Source organism: Triticum aestivum, chromosome 7B, assembly GCF_018294505.1.
Source record: "Triticum aestivum cultivar Chinese Spring chromosome 7B, IWGSC CS RefSeq v2.1, whole genome shotgun sequence".
Classification (NCBI taxonomy): domain Eukaryota; kingdom Viridiplantae; phylum Streptophyta; class Magnoliopsida; order Poales; family Poaceae; genus Triticum; species Triticum aestivum.
This window is the reverse complement of record NC_057813.1, coordinates 653,488,776-653,506,711: the sequence shown is the minus strand read 5'-3', so window position 1 is coordinate 653,506,711 and position 17,936 is coordinate 653,488,776.

The window sequence follows — 17,936 nt, the reverse complement described above, 5'->3', positions numbered from 1 at the left end:
CCTCGGGTCTAGCTCTGTTCCTAACATAGCCCTTGAAAGTGCCTAGCCGCCTTTCAATAGGGTACATCCAGCCATACTGTACTAGACCTCTAAGTAGTGCCTCATCAGGTAGATGAACATCCAAATGCACCATCACATCAAAGAAGGCTGGAGGATATATCTTCTCAAGGTCGCATAGGATAGTTGGTATCTTGTTTCTAAGACGGTCCAAAGCATCTATCCTGATATTTCTACTATAGAGTTCCTGAAGAATTGTCCCAACTCTGCAACTGCTCTGAATAAGTCAGGGCGGCCCAATCCTCTAAGGATAACAGGTAAAACCCTTTGAAGTAGGACGTGGCAGTCATGAGCTTTCAACCCTTGTACCTTGTTTCCATCTGCACTGACTCTCCTTTCAGGGTTGGAAGCAAATCCATGTGGGAATCTCACACGTGACAGGACCTCGCAGAATTCTTTTCTTTTTACCTTGTCCAAGATGTACACAGCTGGTGCCATATCCCGTGGTTTACCTTCATCTTGCACCTGCAAATACTTTCTGATACCCAGGTGTGTCAAATCAATCCTAGATTTTAAGGTATCTTTCGTCTTGCCTTCAATATTAAGAAGAGTGCTGATAATCCTGTCACATATATTTTTCTCGATGTGCATCACATCAAGATTAGGCCGCAGATCCAAATCTTTCCAATACTCCAAGTCCCACAAAGTGGACCTACGGGTAAACAATAATCTCTCTTCTGCCTTGCCATGCTTCCTTTTCTCGCTACCATTACCAGGATGGTTTCCTGGTGTAATATGCCTGACCTTCTCTAATTCCACCTGCAACTCATCGGCGGTGAGCCTCTTTGGTGCATCATGGTTTTCATGCTTTGCATTGAACACATGTCTTCGATATTTTCTAGGATGCGGCTTGTCCTGGGCAAGGAAACGGCGGTGCCCAATGTAACAGATCTTGCTAAGTATTGCGTATGACAACGGATTCCTGTCACAGCGAACACATGCATTCTAACCATGTGTCGTTCGCCCTGACATAGTGCCCAAAGCCGGATAATCATGGATGCACCAAATTATAACAGCACGCAGAAAGAAATCAGCTGGTGGGCTCCTATATAGGTCTCGAGTGAGAACACCCTTCCATAGCTGTTGAAGTTCCTCCACAAGAGGCTCCATGAACAAATCAAAATCCTTTCAAGGACTTTTTGGACCTGGGATGAGCAAGGTCATCATGTAGTTTGATTCTTTGGTGCAGACATTTGGAGCCATATTGTAAGGGATAACAAGCACTGGCCACATGCTATATGTGGCGCTCTAGTGGCTAAATGGGTTAAATCCGTCTAAAGCTAAGCCAAGTCTAATGTTTCTCGGGTCAGCAACAAACTTTTTGTGTTTATCATTGAAGCTTTTCCACTCACTACCATGAGATGGATGGCTCATTACATTCTGATCTCTGTACTCCTTGTTCCTAGAATGCCACAGTACATCCTCTCTTGTTTCAGCATCATAAAACAACCTCTGGTATCTTGGTGTAATTGGAAAATGTCTTAGAAAATTATGAGGAATCCTCTTCACAACATCGCCATCTTTCCACCTTGATGATTTGCATTTCGGGTATTCACTTAAGTTGGCATAATCCTTCCGGAACAGAACAGAATTATTCTTACAAACATGGATCATATCATATCCATTTCCACCTGCACCAAGAAAATTCTTCATTTTACTGTAGGTGTGTGGCAGCTCAGACGCATCTGGGAAAGATTTACGGAAAGCAGCCAACATCGCATCGAATGATTTGTTGGTCATCCTCTCAAATGTCTTCACCTAAAGAAAGGTGACCATAGCTGAGAATATTGACAACCTATTTCCTGGGGTGACAGCAACGTTGCATTGTTCCAACATGCGGGCACACCATTTTTCTTCTGCAGGTGAAAGTTCATGGAATGCATGAGCATTTCGTAGCATTGTTTCAATGTTGGTCAAACTCACTGGCTCCGCCACCACCACCCCCTCCTCCTCTTCCACCCGAGCATTAGGCAGATCAAGATGGTGATCTGCTGCTTCCACGTAGTCAATAACATTGACGTTCATAGCTTCACCTTGATGAACCCACCTAGTATATGTGACCAACATCCCATACAAGTGTAGATGATTTTGCACAGTTGATTGGGGTCTTGTAACTGAATTCATACAACTGCTACATGCGCAGAGCATATCTGATTTCAGACCACCGTACTCAGCTCTAATAAAGTTCATGAAGTTTTCAACCCCCTCGACATATGCAGCGGAGAATCTTCGAGCAGAAGTTATCCAAGTCTTGTCCATCTGTTAGACATACAAATTAGTTCTTCTACTAGATATTACAAGAAAATATATATTTCTTTGTAAGGTCTTTTGAGAATAATTAATAAAGTGGTTGTATGCATCGCCCAGATGCAGAGGCTGGGGGTCTTCCTCCTTTTCTAAAAAAATGAAGTCCAGAAAAAAAATACATAGGTCGATGTCTAAAGCTATGGCAAGATATTTGGACGAGCAGATCTAAGTAATGAAATATATGTAAAGCTAATTCAGCAAACAGATTTGAGTGCTAAATTATGGCAGGCTATTTCAGCAGCCAATGAGGGCAAGCACACAACCATCAAACTATCTAAGGCCATCGCAGCAACAAAGATCGAGTATAAAACGGTGTAGAGATATTTCACCTAACAGATTGGCTACTAGACCATGGCAATCTACGTCACAATAAATATATGGCAGGATATTTTAGCAACTAATTGGCCTTGGCATGCCATCTCAGCTAAGCAGATTGAGTGCAGAACAGGGCAAGGAAGCTTCTTAAGCAGAGCATATTGACAGTAAACTACTTCGGCAAACAGTGAGATTAACAACGTCTATCAGCTAACATTCAGAGCTACACCAACATGAACGGGGCCTCAGTCTAGAATGCGTGTACCTTGGGAGAAGCTGACCGCCGTGCGTCTCCACACGACCGTCGCCAGCATTGGCGGCGCTGACCGTCGTGCGCCTCCACAAGAACGTAGCCAGAGGTGGCACCAACCGGGACTAAAGAACTGACCGCCGTGCGTCTCCACACGACCGTCGCCAGCATTGGCGGCGCTGACCGTCGTGCGCCTCCACAAGAACGTAGCCAGAGGTGGCGGCGTGGCTAGAGGATGGCAGTCTACGAGAGCGTATTGTGGGAGCGAGAGGATCGCCGTGCGTCCCCTCGACGAACCGCGGCGCCGACGTATCGGCGCGGCTGGGAGGGCGGCTTTGGTGGAGCAAATGGAGTGGAGGGGGACGGGGGAAGGGGGGTTTGGGGAATATTATTGGCTAGTTGGCCAAAGGGCGGTTGAATCGGATTTGGGGGGAATTTTTGTGTGTGGGGGGCGGGAGGATTTTCACGGTGGGCGGGGGGAGTTTGGCGCATGGTCGGTTTCTCCAAGTGCAATCCCACATGTCAGTGAAGAGGCAAGCCGAAGCGCTTTTCGTTTGCGTGAGCCGTGTGCAGGACCGAACGTGTGTGGGGTGCAATGCGACCGCGACAGGAGTGCTGTGAGTGTACCGCCTTTTTTCCTTTTAAACTAGGTGCTTCGCCCCCTCAAAAAAAAATTTGTTGCTTCGCGCGATCCATCGATACTACTACTAGTAATCCGGTAATCCCGACTAAAATGGCGCGGCCGGGACTTTTCCTGCGCGATATGCTGGGAGGTTGGCTTAGTTGGGTTTTTTAGGACGAGTAATGCTACACCTACGTAATCCCAGTTACGTAATTAACGTAATGTGAAATGTGTGAACTGTTGATTGTAGAGGGGGGGAGGGAGGGGCCACCACACTACTAGGAAAAGGGCTATAGATGGGATGGACACTAATGGCGCACCTGTCAGGTGGTGCGCCATTAGTATATACTAATGGCGCACCATGTTTCGGTACGCCATTAGACACTAATGGTGCACCAGGAACATGGTGCGCCACTAGAAACAATTTTTTATATTTCTCCAAACATTCTAATGGTGCACCGTGGCAGAGTGCGCCATTACTAGTGCAAACTAGTAATAGCGCACTGGCCACACCGTGCGCCATTAGAATATATACTTTTTTTGCAAAACTTCTAATGGTACCAGGGTCGACCCCCCGCTCCCCCGGCCGCCGCCGACGACCGCACCCTCCACCGACCCCCCATCCCACCGCACCCTCCCCCTCTCCACCTACCGCCGCCGACCCCCGGCCCGCACCCTCCCCCACTCCACCACCGCCGACGACCACCCGCATCGTCCCCCACTCCACCGCCGTCGACGTCCCACCGCACCCTCCCCCGCTCCACCGGCCGCCGCCGCCGACCCCCGGCCCGCACCCTGCCCCACTCCACCGCCGCCGAAGACCACCCGCACCCTCCCCCACTCCACCGCCACCGACGTCCCACCACACCCTCCCCCGCTCCACCGGCCGCCGCCGCCGACCCCCGGCCCGCACCCTCCCCCACTCCACCGCCGCCGCCGACCCCCCGCACCCTCCCCCACTCCACCGCCGCCGACGTCCCACCGCACCCTCCCCCGCTCCACCGGTCGCCGCCGCCGACCCATGGCCCGCACCGTCCCCCACTCCACCGCCGACGACGACCACCCGCACCCTCTCCCCTGAACCCTCCCGGCCCGCTCCACCGTCACAAATGAATGCAACAAAAATTGCAAAAAAAAAAACAAATTTGATTATATTTTCAAATAACAAATTTGATGATATTTTCAAATAATAAATTTGATGATATTTTTTCATATTCATAAGTATTTTCAAATAACAAATTTGATGATATTTTTTTAAAAATTATTACTATTTTTATTAAAAAATATTACTGTTATGATTTAAACAAGTTTGAACATATTTAAACACAAATAAATATCAAATGGCATTTTAAGTGCATAAATATAAAAAATGGGGAGCCTGGGAATCGAACCCAAGACCTCCTGGTGTGTGTGATGCGTGCTGACCAGTCGGGCTATGGGCTTGTTCCGATTTAGATACGGGTTAGGCTGTATATAACCTGACCAGTCGTACTTATGGCGCACTAGGTTTAGGTGCGCCATTAGAAACCTCCCCCCACACCACCTACTCACCTCACTGTGGCCTCCCTCCCTCCCTGCTCTCCAGATTCACCGTATGCCGCCGCCGCCCACGCGCCCCCGCCACCTCCCTCTCCCCTTCCTCCGTCCGCCGCAGCCGCCCCCGCCGCCCATGCGCCGCCTCCCCCCGAGCTCTGCCTCCCCCGCGAGCGCCACCTCGCACCCGAGCCTCGCCTCCCTCCCTAACCCTCGGAGCCGCCGGAGACTTGGAGCCTTGGCACCGCCCCACGTCCACCAGGAGAGGAGGCCCCACGTCCACCAAGACAGGAGGCCCGCGACCTCCCCGCCTCCCCCAAGCTCGCCATCTCCGCCCTCCGTCGTCTCCCCTCCGGCCACCACCTCATCGTGGTCAGGTAATCTTCTTCTCCTCTCTTCCTCCTCTCCTCCCTCCCGGCCATGCCCTCTTCTTCTCTCTTTTGCTAGGTTTAGGTCAAATCCCTCCCAGCCATGTCCATCTTCTTGCTCTGTAGCAAGTGTCCATATTCCTATGTAGGCATGGCGATGATTTTGTTTAGAATGGGGCTTAATTTAGGAGTTCTTGAGCTAAAAAAGGGTTTGAAACTATAGGATTGAGTGGACAAAAGTGAAAGCAACCAGATTAACATTAGGGTCTATGTAAGCTTGCTAGGCTCTTTATCTGCTTTAATGGCACACATAGGATGTGTCCGAATGATTTGAGGCTCTCTTCTACGTGAAACATACATAGCCAAAGCTAATCAGTGTTGTGCTTGGGAAATCGGCATAGACAATATCCAAATTATCCAAATTCATACCAATGTTTTATGTCACATCAAAGGTACTGGTACATTAATCTTCACCTCCCCGAGACTAACAATATTCTAAGTTATATGTCTCCTCTTTTTGTAAAATGATCCACTACAAGTTCTTACTCTAGAAAGATGTGACTAAAATCACTCTAAATTAGTTAAAAATCTCCTAATTCTTTGTTCCCTTTTTGGGTAGAACTGATCCAGATGGCAGCTTCCTTACTATGGAAAGGAACTAAAAAAAGAACTTGCAGACATAGGTGCCACATATATATATTCTCCCCTGTAGACAGAGCCAGCAGCTGCCTTTCCAGAAAGCAGTTGTCTTTATCAGATGTGCTGCATCAAATATGGCACAAGAATCACAAAACTATGGGGAATGCCCATCTATTAGTGTACTAATGTATTGCTCCAGCTAGCAATAGCTTCCTCCATGCCCATGTGCCCAGTGACAACAAATCTTGCCCAAAAAAGGACTGTCCAGTGCCCAAAACTCCAGACCGACACAAGCTTTATTAGTGATTAGAAGAAACTCCAGAGAGAGAGAGAGAAAGAGATCCTGGCAAGCAGGCAGGCTGGAGTTGTAGAGAGAGGACGGTGGTGATTAATGGCTGTCCACTCCAGAGTATTTTTCCTCCCGGCCACTCCTTGCTGCTAGTTCCTCAAGGAGTTCTGCTCAAAATTAGCTCAAGAAGTTTCATCTGGCTTTTACAAAGTTGTTTTGGCTACTAGTTTCAGCTATTGTTTTTATTCAAAAATTATTGGAGTTTATATCATATATATTGCTGGCATGTATTTCATATGTTCTGTAGCATTAAGGCTACATAGCATGCCATTTTTGTGACTTGTATTAATTGCTTTCCCTACATGTTTGCAGGTTTAAGTGAAAAAAGAGGAAGAAAGGAGAATCAGGGTAGGGGTTCATGGCTAGAAGATATATTGCTGGGTTTTGTCTCCGACCATCGTGTCGTGATGATATTGGGGGGTTTTGTCTCCGACCATCGTGTCGTGATGATATTGTGGGGTGTAGTGGGGTTGCAGCGGGGCGGGGGTGGGATAATGATTTTGCAGGTACCCAGAGAGGCCCTTAGTTTGCCGGAATGTCGATTAACTTCCGTTCCGGCAAATTTGGGTACTCCATATGTCATATTTTCAGCAAAGGTCATGCTGAAATAGGACATATGGGGTGCTTGAGACTAATGCATGGGCCGGGGTATCTTAGTACCTAGTTAAGTAGGATCAACTGCCCCTTTTTATTTTTCTAATGTGTACTAGGTGCTCCCATCTTCTGTGTCATTGTTACCCTAATTTATAGTTCAGTATAGCCTGTTATCATGCATGTTTTATGATCTGTTGTAAGGGTACTAATTGGTCTCTTTTGTTGCTTATCAGAGATGGGGGGAAGCAGCCACTGCGCTCTGCGACACCGCAGTACGAGTTGGATGCTTCCGAGTTCTTCAGTATCATAATTGGGACTTCAGTATCATCCATGACGCAGGTATATAAAACGAGAGATCTCCCCTTCATCCATCTCATTATGATATCTGTTGTTTGCCACATCACCCATTGTCCCAAACTGCAGAGGCTGCCTGACAGTTTTATGAACAAGCTTGTTGAAGATCCGCCAAATAATGTGAAGCTGCGATAGGCCGGCAGCGGGTTTCGCAGGCAGTGGGATGTGGAGTTGTTGATCAAGGAGGGCCACATGTACTTGTCTCGTGGGTGGGAGAAGTTCTACCATGCCTACGACCTGCGGCTATGTGTCGTCAAGGAGGGCCACATGTACTTGTCTCGTGGGTGGGAGAAGTTCTACCATGACGACGCCACCATGCTTATCGTGAAGGTGTTCAACGCGACTATGTGTCGCATGCGCTACGCTGACGATGATGATGCCGGTACATTCTGCCTCTTCTTATTCCTCTACATTTGGCTTTGTCTCACATCGATTGTTAACGGTCATTGTTGCATTTGGACAGGTAATGGGAGCAGCAACAGCGACACTGGCTACAGCCAAAGCAGCAGCGACTATGGCTGTAGCAAAAGCAACACCGATTCTGGATTTAGCGTAAGCAGCAGCGATTCTGGCAGCAGCATAGACAACAAGAAGGATGATCCGAACTGGAGTGCGGGAGAAGAGGAGCAGAGTGGGGATGAGGAGCTGCAGGATGACGATGGGCATCAACCTGAGGATAACCTAGCGCTGGTGGTGGCTGACCAAGGGCAAGAGATGGTGGTGGCTGACCATGGGCAAGACATGGTGGTGGCTGACCATGGGCAAGAGATGGAGGTGGCTAAGGATGACCTAGCGATGGTCGTGCCCGTCCTGCCTGAAGGTGGCCTCGCGATGGTGGTGGTGCCTGACAGTGACCACGCACCGGTGGTGGCGCCGGCGATCCCACAGCTAGGCGACATGACCACGCCAATTGTGGTAGAGGACTACATCCCACTGCCTCCACCGCCTCGCCGCTCTTGGCGCATCAGACTGAGGAAGGAGAAGGAGAAGAACAATGAGAACTGAACTATGTCAGGTATGTCAGATCTCCAAAATGATATATATATATACTTAGTTACCTATGTTATCTCTAGTATGCTTAGTTTCCTATAGGTTAGCTTCATTTTACCTAAGTTCGCTCTAATATGCTAACTGAGAGCTTATATGCTTAGTTTCCTATAGGTTAGCTCCAAAATAACTTATGTTAGCACAAAATGATCAAGTTTACATAATAAGCTTATAGTCTTTTTCTTATTCTTCTTCTTTTCCAAAATGACATAGGTTAGCTTCATTTTACCTAAGTTGGCTCCAAAATTCTTCTTATTCTTCTTCTAGAGTTCTTCTTCTTCTAGCATTCTTCTAGTATTCTTCTTCTTCTTCTTCTAACTTCTTGTTTATCATTTTGCAGATTTGATTTAATTCACGGAAGCTTGCATGGATGGAGTGCTTCTTTTCCATTTGTGTTTTTATTTTGTAGCAATGTGAAACTTTTGTGAATTGATTGATAACGGTGTTGGATGAACAATGTGACACTTTCGTAATATGTAACGATGGAACTATGTGTTGGCTATGTATGTACACATGATGGAACTTGTGTGTTGGCTATGATTGTTATATGGATGCTTGTTGTATATATATATGTGTTGGATATCTCATATGTGAAATAGTGACCTGGGATTAAGAAAAAACCAAAAAAAATTAAAAAAATTGTTACTAATGGCGCACTACCATATGGTGCGCCATTAGTATAGCAGACACTAGTGGCGCACTGTGGGAAAAACTAATGGCGCACTGCACGGTGCGCCATTAGTATACCAGATACTAATGGTGCACTAGCGGTGTGCCATTAGTAAAAAATACTAGTGGCGTGATACTAATGGCGCACCAGTAGTGCGCCATTAGTAGGCAAAACCGGTGCGCCATTAGTAGGCCTTTTCCTAGTAGTGCCACCATGAAAATCAGGGGAGGAGAGAGAGAGATAATTTACGTTAACCCTTTCGTAGGTTCCCATAGATGTAGAAAGATGTGAAATGCGTGAATGTGTAGTGGACGTACTATTGGAGTGCCTAAGATAATTTGTGTATGTATAGACCCTATGTGTTTATTTTACTTCGCATGTTAGATTTGTCTCGGTTCAATAAAAAGCAGAGTTGGTGATGATGGTGTGCCTGTCATCCTGCAATATAGGCCGTCCGATCTATATCTAACGGATAGGAAGGAAACTATGACAATTTACCCGCACTCCTCTCCACATTTGAAGATAAGGCTTTCCCTCGTTCATCCTTTTCTCCCACAAGATCTTGATCTTCCGTGCAATGCACGGGCATCTTGCTAGTACTCCTATAATATGTATATTATTGTGAAATTTCATATACACCGACCTAGATTAATGCAAACATGACAGATTTTCATTACATTTCGAACTTTTATATTACAGAAAAAAAAGAAACCCGACCCTAAACCTATTATACGGCGGCGACCGACGTCCTCCATCTGCGATCTCTATGTACGGGGCGGGGTTCAAGACCCGTGAAGTGAAGGTGCGGTCTCCGGCGAGGAAAAGTAGAACACGGGAGATGGACCGGCTAGTTGGCATACCATGCCCTGCCGCCTCCCATTCCCTACTCATCCTCAGAGGAGTCCCCGACCTCGGCGGTGCCGGACGTTGGACGGCGGCAAGTAGGACGCATGGATGACGGTGCTCCCGTCATCGGCCGCCAGCATGGCCACCGCTTGTGCGGTCGCGTCCGCGTCCGGCTACACCGCTATTGCGTCGCGAGAGGAGACTTGAGCGAGGGCGGCAACCTCGAGCATCATCCCCGAAGACAAGCTCTACCGCAGAGCGTTCACACTTGTGATCATGGCGGATGTGGTGCCGGGTAGGACGACGATGCGCTATGGTGTGGAGGTTAGCTGGGCGTTGCTGCTTTAAGTAGCGCATTCCGGTGAGGCCAAGCGTCCGGGTGCATCATTAATTCGCCGGAGTTGGTTCCTCGGGCACTGAGCCTGTTAACGAAGACATACGAACGGACGACATGAATGCGGGCAGCTTGCGCCGGCTGGGAATGCACCACGCGACGGCGCGAGGGACGAGGGTTTTGGTGTGCCAGGGTAGTCAGCTGCGGTCGTGGCAACGTTGGAGATGCCCTTTGCTCACATGCGATCCCCGCATGTCGTTGAAAAAGCAAGATGACCCGGCATGGTCTCAGGTCCAGAGGATGCAGTTGGCCTCGCTACACCACTTCGCGGACGTGTCGCGGCGCCCCGTGCATCCTCGACGAGCCGGGTGTTGTGGTGTGTTTGGATTGTGGCCAAAGTGCACCTTACCAAAATTTTGGTCATGACCCACAGATTGGTCTTTGTTTGGATAGTTGCCATTTTTTTGGCATGCCAATGAACTCTAGTCACCTCTAGTTCATTTTTCTTGCCAATGTCGGCCAAATCATGGGCAACCAATACCTCAACCAAAATTTTGGCTACCCAATGCTTTGATGGGGCAACCTTGGGCATAAACCAAACAAACTGTTGGTCATGCCACAACACTAACGCCACCCTCGGCACACTGAAACCGACCGTGTCTAGCGATGATATGAGCGTGTCGCTCACCACGGTCGACGTGTCCAGAGGCGGTGCTGCAGCTACGCCCCGTTGTTGGCCCCAACGAACCACATGAACAGTTTTCGGCGGCGAGGAGGTCGTGGGCTAGCTCTTCCATTGGACTAGTCTGCGCTACATCGTCCCGACAGGTGTGCCCCACATGTCGGTTTCCCTGTTTTCCCGGCCATATTCGAGCGTTAGTGCTCCACATTACGCATTAGGCCTTTCACTATGTAGGCCAAGCGAGACAACTTATTGTTTATTTGAGCCGTTCAAGTATAATCATGTGGCGTTTGCTTATTTCTCATTCCTCTCCAACCCTCTTCTCCATCGATCATATCGCCCTCCAGTTGAGTCCATCCTCCCGCATGCCTCATTTGAACATTCCGCCGAGTATCATTCCCATGTACCCACCCTAGTCCTCTTTCAATAGATCTCCGGACCCCGAGATGAAATCGAAAGGGAACGAGTGGGGGCACGTGATACCTAAGGCGGATTCAAAATTTTGAACTGGTGATCATAGCATCCGCAAATCATATATAAAGGGTATTCAATGTTCGTTTCGTTTTTGAACGTACCATACACTCCCTCCTATCCTTTCTAGTTTACATATAGGTTTTATGTGTAGTCAAAGTATCTCTACTTTGATCAAGAAGGTATCAACATTCAACAACGCCCAATCAATATTGTTAGATTCGTACGTACTCCTAGATTTGTACTCGAGATGGTTTCCAATTTGACTATTGACAAGATTAATAGTACATGAGGTGTATAATGTGAAAATTATATCATTGGATACTCCTTTCACATACGAATTTGACCATATGCTTTATGTAAGTTGCATGTCATATATTATTACTCTAATATTTGGTCAATGTTAGCCTCGAAAAACGCATTAGGCCCTGTATAGTAAATGGAAGGAGGGAGTAGTAGTGGAAGTGGATCCTCTGACATAGGTATCCCTGCCTTACCCTCCCTTTCGGTCACTTACTGGTGGACCCCATGCTTTCTAGGCCCCGCATGTCAGTTACTCAATGGGTTCGGCCACATCAGGGGATCCTCATCCGTAGTATATTCCCTCTATTTTTATTTACTCCGCATAAAATGGAGGGAGTGGTAGTATAATAAATTACGCGAGCGGGGGAGGGGGAGGGACGTCGGTTTGCTCTCAACTGCGGTCCCACAAGCAAGCAAAAACACAAGACAAAGCGTGTTCCATTCGGTGAGCGACGTGGAGGGTCCAGCGTGCCGGGTTGCACCGCGAACACGACAAGAGCGATGTACAGTCAAAACCGATTGACCGGTCGTCACCGGAACCATTATTCACACCAGAACCTTCGTTGCTCGGCCTACGCCAGCCAGTGCCCTAAAACGTAAAACCGCACCAAATCTCTAGCCCATTCCCCCACCTTTCGATCTCCTAGCCCGCATCAAGCGTCCCCTAGTTCAACGGAAAGCCATGCTGCGCCACAAGATCACTTACTACAAGATGCTGACGCCGGAGCGCCGCGCAGAAATCGCGGCGGCGGTCGGCGCCACAGACCTCCGTTCCCAAGCTCGCTTTGCGGCGGGCCAATCCCCGAGTTCTCTGGAGCCAAGCTATGAGGAGGAGGAAGCTGATCCAATGTTCATGGCAGAGGTCACGGCGCAGAAGGCCCCTGATGGGTACGAGACGATGGACGTCGGCTTCGTGCCGGTGTCCGAGTCCCCCATGGTGCAGGTGGACCAGCGGTTCAACGTGGCGATACTAAAGGAGGATCGGGAGGCAGAGGCTCAACTCGACGCGGAGCGCGCGCATGCCACTGCCATCGAGGCTCTCCTGCAGGCGGAACCGGATGTCGTGGATGTGAACCGGGCGGCGGAGGCTCATCTTGAGGCGGAGCACGCGGATGCCGCTGCCACCGAGGCCCTCCTGCCGGTGGAACTGGACGTCCTAGACTTGAACTGGGCGATAGAGGCTCGACTCGACACAGAGCGCGTGGATGCCGCTTTCATCGACGCCCTCCTGTAGGCGGAACCGGACGTCCTGGAATTGAACCTGGCGGCGGAGGCTCGACTCGACGTGGAGCGCGCGGATGCCGCTGCCATCGAGGCACTCCTGCAGGCGGAAACAGACGTCCTCGACTTGAACCGGGCTATGCTCTCGTCCGTGCAGAGCGCCCGCACGCTCCGCTTGAACGAGTAGCTAGAGGCCGAGGACAACCACAGTGCGAGACACACGTCGGCAGCTACGGCTGGTTTGCGCCGGGAGCCAAAGACGACGAGGCCGTCTCTTTCCGCGAGCAGTGATAGTTTTTATTTATGTTGTTGTTTTTATGGATCTTTTCCTGTGCAAAAACTTATATTTGTTATGCAAGTCGCCTGACTTGGGTCGGTCTACCATTTCAGGCGGTTGGATGAATATCCTACGTCTCCTAACCCTTCTTTCCTTCTTCCTCACCTCTTCTTCTTCCCCAACAGACCACCGCACGGGCCGTACGGATACTCCCAAACATGCGGTTGGATAAACATACTCTATGAACGAAAATTATGTGCCAGCGATAGGATGGCTGAGTTTGGTTTGTTCACATGCGACATCACATGTCAGTAAGGGTGCGTTCCCTTGGTTGGGTTTGCGGCGTGCAGGAGCGACTGTGTGAGGGTACGGTGCGACCGCGGCGTGCAGGAGCGACTGTGTGAGGGTGCGGTGCGACCGCGACAGCCGTGCTCAAGTGTACCTCCTTCTCGTTTTGAAAACTTTAGGCAATCTTGGCAATGTGTGGTGAAGTTTGGCAATGCAAGGCCTAGACCCAAACAGGATAAGTATGTACGTACTAGGAGTACTAGAGTTAAAAAAGAAAGGTGGGGTTTTCCTTCGCAGGATTTAATCGATACAAATCCTCGTTTCACGTGTCAATTAATGCGTATTTTTTTCCAAATACCAAAGAGCTAACCATCTCACTCCTCATCGCTTGATTAATGCAGCGCCATCCAAACCAACCTTCTCACTTCCGCATGCATGTAGGTGGTATTAATGTCCTTGGTTGCTAACCCCATCAATTTTGCCTCGATTAGTGTTAGTGGCCCTTTGCAAATTGTAATTTTGATATACTGGCCTTGTGTACAAAACAAATGGAGGTATTAACTATATTTGACTTCCTTCCCCACTGCGGTGACGTCGATGATATCTTTTTTTTGTGGATTGGCGAAGTGCGTTCGACGGAGAACACCACTGAGAGAGACCAAGGTAAGTCGTTCGCAAGTGCCGCCTGCAAGCCGAGACAACCGCCTTATTTGCATCCAGGAAGTCCGTTGAACCAAAGGACTAGTACTACTAGGAGTACTAGTATGGTGAGATGGTTTCTCGAAGCAGACGATGGAGAAGCGGAGTCAGCGATGATTGAAATGATGGTTGCTTCATCAGTGCTTTTGGGATTTGATGCCTCACTGCTTTGTGATTTGTGATAGAAGGGACAGGGGAGTAGACTCTGTGCTCTATACTGTACTACATGCGTCCAAGCATGGGATAAAGAGGAGAGACGTTGCTTTGTTCTATTCCTTCAATCAATCAATCAGGGAGCTTCGGTTCCATCTTTTTGGCTTTGGCAGCACCGTCCACAATGGCGGGGGAGGTGACTCTGTGCTCTATACTTTTTGGCTTTGACTCTATGCTCTATACAAATCTCAATTATATTGATCTAAAAAATTATAGAATCAAGATTAGTAAAAAGGAGGTGATTTTGCCGCGCGGATGGCGGGGGAGGTTTCTTATTTTCGGAGGACGTTGTCCTGGCGGTTTGCTAACATGTGGTCCCACGTGTCAGTGCTTTACCAAGCCGATCCGCGTCCCACATGAGGCAGAACAATGGCAGAAGCAACACGTGGTTAAGTGGAAGAAGATGAGGGAGAAGCGGATTCAGCAACGAGTGAAATGATGGTTGCTTCGTCCCTCCATCTTCTTTTTTTAGCATTATTACTTCGTCCCTCCAACTTAACTGCGGGAAAGGTGCAGCTTTGTGATTTGACGCCTCATTGCTGATTACTACCCCGACGCCATGACTGGGGTGCTTCACCCCGGCTGCTCTGCACTGTATTACGGTATGGCACGTGGACCCGGTAGCTTGATGTCCCACATGTCGGCGAAAGGGACTAAAAGATTTATGAAAGCGAGCGCTCCACTCTTACGACGAAGGAGTAGACGACACAACGGCCCAGTGAACTGTCACTTGTACTGTATAGTACTATAGTTTTGCTCTTTCGCACGATCCATCGGTACAAACCCGATTAAACAGGAAAGGGTGGGATTTTTCCCGCGCGGTAGATGATACTTGCCATACATTTCAAAGGAAATTTTAATGTATGCAAACTGAATAATTATAAGTAACAATATGATATCTAGTAAAACTAAAAACACATATGATTTATTGTGTTAGAGTGTAGTAGTAGTGTTGTAACATGTGATAACGTGTAGAGATGTAGTTTTGGAGGGCCTACAGAGAGAAAAGCGTAATACGGTCACTGAACTTCAGAATAAGCTAATTACGGTCACTATATACGTTTCGCGGTGATTATACGGTCACTTGCTCACGGTTCAGCATCGGATTGCACTCTGTTGACCGGCCAAATAGTCTGCGTGGCGCCATGTTGACTAGTTAAATTGACCATGTTCCTTGTGGGTCCCACCTATCAGTTCGCATAGGGAAAAGGTCAGATAAACACAAATTTACACAGGCGTGACAAGGCTCCAACCCGTGCGCGGGAATCACCTGGTTGTGTATGTGTCTGTCAGGGCCTGATGTGTGCGCATGCCCGTGTAGGTTGAGCACTTGAGCGTGAGAGTGTGTGTTGGTCAGGTGGTGTTCTGGTGTGTGCATGCATGCGTGAAGTGTGTGCGTGTGAGTGTTGCGTGCATGCATGGCTGCGTGTGTACATGTGAGTGTTGCGTGCGTGGGTGGGTGCATGTGTTTGTGTGAGTGTTGCATGGATGCAATTCGTGTGCATGCGTGCGTGTGTGTATAATCACCACACCAGCTCCTATGTGTTAAAACAGACGGCTTAGCATACCAATACAAGGCCACCTTGTCCGTTGTGCCCGTGGTCATGACTTCGAACCACCGTCCAAATATATTTTTTCGTTTGTTTTCATTCTTACTAGCAAGATGCCCATTTGTTGCACGTAATATCAAGATGCATTTGTATGACTTGTTTATCTTGTGAGAGAAAAGAATGAACGAGGGAAGACCTTATTTGCAAATGTGGAGAGGTGTGTGGGTACCTTTTTGCAAAATTGCCATATTTCATTCCAGTCCGTCAGATATAAATCGGACGGCCTATATTGCAGGATGGCAGGCACACCATCATCACGAACTCTATTTTTTATAAGAGTGTATATTTTATGTATTTTATAAGAGTGTAGATGTAGAGTAAATACAAGTCGACAGGTGGGCACGATGGTAGTGAGATAATGTGATGCAACACTAGAGGTGCCACGTGGAGCGTTTAAATGGTCAACTAATCATGTCATGAGAAAATATAGAGTTGTACGGTGAGCCCTTGACTGTATAATAACCACTAAACATAAATGGTGACCGTAATGAGTGGATTCTGAAGTCCAATGTGCGTATCGTGCTTTCGCTTCAAATACAATGATCGTCATTGCATATATCACGAGAGAAAGATGAAACATGTGTGAATTTTCTGGGGGCTTACTTTTAGAGGACTTGGAGATAGTTTTATGTGCATACGTGAAAGGGGCGTATAGGGGGGTATGCGATGGAGAGAGAGAGATGCTCTTCGTTTCTCTTTATTATGAATAACTTTGTATATAGTATAAAAATATACAAATTCACAGTGCGGAATAAATATCATTGTGGGCACCATGCAATGCAAATTAGCGTCCGTACTCCTCCATATAACTTTGTAATGTTGTATATATGTAGAAACTCTAAAATAATTTTTGGCCACACTTTATTCAAAAGGAATGTTGTATGCGAAATAAACGTGAAGAGAGGGCTTTTTAGATCAATGGGGGGACGTGATGTAACATGTGTGAATGTGTAGTTGATGCATTTGGCGGGCCTAGAGAGGTATGTGTGTGTATTACGTATTCGAGAGAGGCATGGATAGAGGGGCCGATGGGGGGAAGATAGCACGAGAAATGAGAGTGGTCTGGAGAGAGAGAGAGAGAGAGAGAGACGAATATGATGTCACGACGAGAGATTCCATTCGCTTGAGTGTGTATATGCAAGGGGGGAGGGAATAGAGGCACCAGGAGAAATTTTCTGTGTGTGTGGTGTTTGTGTTGGTATGTGTGGGTGTGAGAAGATAATGAGACGTGGGGGAAGAGGGTGTGTCACCGCATGAGGTCCGGTGGGTCGAGGTGAGGCCCTTCGTTCGGTTCCGTCCTGCGCCACATTGGTCGGCCCGTGACGCATTTAGGATGACCCATGGATGACTAGTCGTACAAGACAAAGATAGCAGAATTGTGAAGGACTCTGTGTCCACTGACAAAGCCGGCTAGGATTTGTAACCCTAGGTTCTCGGACTAAGGTAACCCCTTTATCTCTGATATTACTATTCATGCAACCTAACTTTAAGGGGCATCCTATAGAATGCTCTGCTAGAATCATACTCGTCGATTAGGAAGAGAGGTGTGAGACAACGCGTGAGAGACAGGCCTAAAGATAATGTGCGTACATGAGACACATAGGCAGGTCCATGTATATAGAAAGGGTCGATGGGGATTGTGCGTGTGTTTGTTTGTGAGAGGAAGAGTGCTTGTGATAAAGGTTAGTGAAAACATTTGTAAATGGTTACGAGAGGGAGGGAGGGTAATATCTAGAGCATGTGTGCGAGAAAGACACCTCGGGAGAGAGTGTGTGAGCATGTGTGAGAGACCACCAATGGAGAGTGATACTACACGTAAAAGACTGTTGTACACATTGATTAAAGATATAAATTGTATACAAATATTAGGATGGGATCATGATATTT